This window comes from Pinus tabuliformis, chromosome 1_2, assembly GCF_031772625.1.
Source record: "Pinus tabuliformis cultivar Carrire ecotype Pingquan chromosome 1_2, CPIR1, whole genome shotgun sequence".
NCBI lineage: Eukaryota > Viridiplantae > Streptophyta > Pinopsida > Pinales > Pinaceae > Pinus > Pinus tabuliformis.
In genome coordinates, this window is record NC_142298.1 from 1,097,361,087 (window position 1) to 1,097,366,406 (window position 5,320).

General features: G+C 36.3%; 1 pseudogene; it reads right to left on the bottom strand.

Moving 5' to 3' along the window:
* Nucleotides 1–640: 640 nt before the first annotated feature.
* Nucleotides 641–2,195, bottom strand: LOC149210003 (putative ubiquitin conjugation factor E4 pseudogene; annotated as a pseudogene).
* Nucleotides 2,196–5,320: the final 3,125 nt, after the last annotated feature.

Below are 5,320 nucleotides of genomic sequence, written 5' to 3' on the forward strand. Positions count from 1 at the left end.
ATAATAATGATATTATTATTATTATTTCTTCTATAATTGAATTATAGAATTATATAAATTAATTAATTAAGTTATAACTATATAATATAATTCGAATGGTAATTATGTGATTGAATTAATATATATCAAACCGCGTTTTCTGTAACGATCCACATTTTTCGAGCACCGTGTATTCAACCCGACTCTATATAAATATTCCACTGAGTGTAATCTATGTATACCAATGCAATTATATAACCCAATATATCGAACCACATATATATATATATATCAAGTCGATTAGACATCAACAGTGTATCGATGCAACCATATCACACTCGTTTACCACAACATTTGATTGGGCGCACGATGCTTTGACAATAGAAGAAATAGTGAGGAATCACTTGCTTGCATACATTCATGACACGATCCTCTACTCCTCAAAATGACGACCCAGCCTGGGCAGTTGTATCTTCACCAACATTCCGAACTGAAACAGGTATTGTTATAAAAGAGGAGCGCGTTCCGAAAATATACCACACATTTCCAACTTATTCAGCATTGCAACCATCATCCAAAATGTTGACTCCTCGTCGATGTAAAGAAGCAGCAAGCTGGCTATGTAACTCATTCCCTGAATATATCCTATGCGGGCTCTATCCTACACATCATACGCTTTAAAAACATTGTAGAGAGAAGCGTTGTAGGTTTCAGGTAATGTTAGGGATTTTAACGTGCGAGAAATGTCTTTAACAATACGAAGTTTCCCGAATTCGAACATTTCATGTGATATCAGTTGTGCGTAATTTACGACAGGTTTCTTGACATAGAGTGGACTCGTCATAAACATGATACTAAAATTTATGAAAGCATCCAACACAACACCATCTAAACACCTCGGAACCCAAGAGGTAATAAGTAAAAGCTCCATTGCGTCATCCACCAAATGTTATGGCATGGAGGCAAATTCTATTGGGCATTCAACAGGCAGAGGTATTTTAAATCCACCAACATGGTTAACTATCAATACCAACATTAATCTGTAGAAGCTTAAAGCTTGTTGAAGAAGTCGAACATCCCTGATTATTTGAGCCTCATAGAAAATCCTTTGTTGAGATAACTAATCAATTTTTGTCTTTGCATTAGCAATTTCTTGCTCTAATTGTCGAGGAGCTCCTGCACCACATTTGGATTCAAGTGTGGCAAGTTCATCTTTAATCCTCGAGAGATCACGCATTAAGCTCTTGTAGTTAGGAAATTCTCTCAAAATACCTAGGTTCAGTCTTCTTGTTGTCATAAAAAAAAAAATCAGTAACAAAAGAATATTTGGTCTATCTTTCATTACTCAAGGATTTACATATGGAATTAGATATATCATAATTAGAAGCATGGTTATTGCAAGAAGTCGTGGCTTCTTGAGATCGTAAGACACGATGTTCCTATTGTTCCCTCTTTTGATGAAAATGCCTGAAACTTTTAGTACGTGAATAGTTCCCTCTATCCACCCAAGCTGCAATCTCTTCAGATGATGCATGAAGTGTTGTCAAACTATGAAAATCAAGACGACTGTTGTGCAAGATATAATTTGGATCAATCAAGGTCAATTTTTTCAAATCTTCTAGAAATGGTGCACAAAGATTTAGCATAACAACACTGAGATTCACAAACATGCTAGCACTGGCACATTTAAGAGGATTTATATTGATTCCTACCCTTGTTGCATTTTTATCAATGACTTCAGCCAAGTATTCAAGTACATTTTCATACTTATTTGAATTCTTTAAGATATTATACAAAATATTGTGGAGTCCTTCATATAACTGATGCGTAATCATCTTATTTGTAGTGAATCTGGACTGTAGATCTACCTGACCATGAATCTTTGCTCAAGAAAAGCATTAGTTCCCAACACCATATTCTTCTCTTGTAAACACATCAGGTAAAGTACTGACATGGAAAAAGGGTCCCAGTATACTTTCAACTTCAATGAGTCGTCTGTCCACAACATTGCCTTTGCATATCCAAGATGGATGATTGACTAGATATTTTTCACAAACAGGAATATCAATCAGTTTTTTTAGGGTTCTCAAGGGCTTTTGAAAGTCTTGAAGAGGTGAAGCCACTTCCCTCGTGGTTAATTTCAAATCTTCATAAATTTTTTTTAATATAGGATCCAAACTATCTTCTTCAAAGGTATTTTCTTCTTTAGTTGTCATATACCCATTTTACCCATTTTGACTATCCTTTTCATCACAATCGTTGTTGAGGTCATCTTCATCTTCATGAGGATATTGTTCATTATTATTAAGTCTATGTTATCCATTATTAAATGAAATGTTTTGTGCCTTATTCTAGTCATTTTGATCATGGTTTTTTTTCCCTCTTTCCCATAATCTACTTTTTCTTTTTCAAATATGTCATTTTCAAAATTATTTTCAAAAATATCTCGTTATTTTGCTTCACCTTGTTTTGTTTCTTCACTATCACTATCATCTTCCTTATTATCGATTTCCTTTAGATGTGTTGTAACTTCCACACATGATTTTTGTGATTGATGAAGCTTTTCCTGATTTTTACTCAACTTCTTAATAAATTCAAGGCAAAAACCTAATGACATATTGTGTAGCGGATAAAGTTTCAGGGACTCACATGGTTAAATTGTGTGGGCATAACGTTCAAGGGCTCACATGGTTATATTGTGCAGCAGATAACGTTCAAATACTCCCTTGGATCTTATACCATTAAAGCAACAAAAGTGGATAATTGTTCTTCTTTTGAGGACTTCCATCCTATTTCACTTTGCGATTTTATTTATAATGTTATCACCAAAATTATTTCCATAATATTAAAGCCTATAGTTTAACACCCTATCTTACAGGTAAAATTTGGTTTCCTTGATGGGAGACAATTCCATGAAGCCATTGAGTTGGGAAAAGAGGGGCTCCATAGTATTAAAACTCACAGGTGTTAATGGTGTTGGATGTCCCACCAATAGCTAGTGGGTCGCCCTAGTCTGAAGTCCCAATTAGATCTCACATTATATGGGATAGGAGACCAATCTCGTATGTCGGCCTCATGCCACCATGAATATTTTTCTCTTGGTTGTCAAATGTGAGGATGCTAGATTGAAGAAAAGAAAGAAATGCTCACACAATGAGAATGAGGTCAACCCATGATTTTGATCTAAGCATTAGAGAAATTTTGAGGTCTAAAATTGGCCTCAAAACATAATTGTACAATCAAATAAAATCTATAAGAAAAAATAGGATTCAAGATGATAATGTCAACCATGGGCGAGGATTCACCATTTTTGGAGTAAAAACTTAAAAAGATTAAAAACTCGAAAATCAAAAACTATTTTTCAACTTGTATTTTCAACTCATATCCATATGTTTTTACTCAAACTTCGAGTGGTAGCACTCATTGCACGCAAATTTAAATTCCTCATCCAAGGAGTACCCATGTCGGATACTTTCCATGGACCCTACTGCACAAAAAAAGAGAAATACATGGAAGACGTGATTGCGATCATGTTTTTTCATGTATTTCTCATTTTTCATGTAGCATAGTCCATCAAAAGTATGCACCATGGGTACTCCTTGAATGATGAATTTAGTTTTACGTACAATGAGTGCTACCACTAGAAATTTTAGTAAAACCATAGGGATATAAGTTGAAAATAAGAGTTGAAAAAAGTAGTTTTTTCTTTTTTCCCTCTAAAATTTGATGATGTAATCTAATATTATTTATTATTTCCACTATTATTTTATAATATTCCTTAGGAGTTTCATTTTAGACCTCAAAATTTCTCTAATGAAACATTCCACAAGAATGGAGAGTAGGCCAAAACTGTCTAAGGCATACATGAATAGGAACATGTGAGAGGTTAATTGCAAAATAGTTCACAACAAGTTACCAGCATGGCATGGAATAAGAATAATTGATTTGAAAGAAAACACACACGCAACATCTACAAACTAGTTCATAACATATTTCTTGTATGAAACCACACATACAAATATAGTGCAAATATCAGACAACCAATAGAACCACTATGAGTAACTCTTCAAGAACATATCAACTATCTACTACTAATCCAAGCTCAAGCCATAAACCCCCCTGTTGTGGGGAAAAGTATCCGATGCGGATGACCCTATCCCTACTCTAAAGGTGACAGTCTTTAGCAACAACTGAAAGTAAAGCTTTGATGATTTCCTTTATGAAAGTACAGAGAGAATGAAAAGAAGGCCAACCAACCTGGTGTCTTTCGCTTGGTTGATTCTTGTCCTCTCTCCTTGTCTCTTGTTCCCAGCTCCTTGCTCTCTTTGCCGGTCCAGCTACACACAGATCCTGCACAAAACAAGAGAGGAAACTACAAGATACATGTACTCATAACTGATGCATGGATTAGAGTGAATCAAATATACAAGTAAATACAATACATCAATGCAATACAAGTATATAGGAGAACATGCAAAACTTTATTGATAGAAGTAACAGGGTTCTGAGAAGGTTACAACCAATGATGGCTCCAATCCAGCAGCACCTCCCCAGCAGCAAGAACTCTCCTCTTCACCTCTAGTAAAACAATCACCCAATAGCTCTAACTGTAATCCAACAGCACCTCCTTGCTTTACACAAAATTCCAGCCTCCTTAGACCTCATAGAAGAGCTCTATATATAGGATAGAAGAAGAGAGGATGAGTCAGCTTGAGACTGACATGAAGCTGCCTTGTGTCCTCTCCCTCTTCAGTTAATCTTCAGTTCTTGAGTCCACTTGGAGATCCTTGGTTACACATGGTGATCAAGTACCTCTTACTCATCACAAGGCGAATCTGATGAACCAAGTGTCAGTTTGGAAGCTTCCTGGGCAGTTGACACCTTGCAGAATGACTGTGCCACTTGGCCAATCTCGCCCAGCGCAGGTAGCCTTCATTACTTTTGACTTCCAGCGCAGGTACAGAGTGGGACAGTTGCATTACAGCGCAGAAGCTCAGTTAAGCAGCTGACATGATCCAAAATAAGCCTGTTTTGAAGTGTTTTCAGGTGGAGAACTAATTGGAAGTGCTGTTGTTTGATGACCTTGTTCTTTTAGGGGTAAGAACAACATGTTTAGGGACTGAGGATCCCTGTGATTATTGACATTTCATGCTCCATGATGCGAGGCACAAAAATGTCTATAACAGTTGCCCCCTAAAGTATGAGGCCGTTTATCGGGTGAAATGCTTTATCTAGAGGATCCGAAGTTCGTTCCAGTGCTGAGGAGTGTGCCCTGTAATACAATACAATACAATACATTATTTTTCATTCATCATTATTCTCATGATCTAGCTGAGGCGGG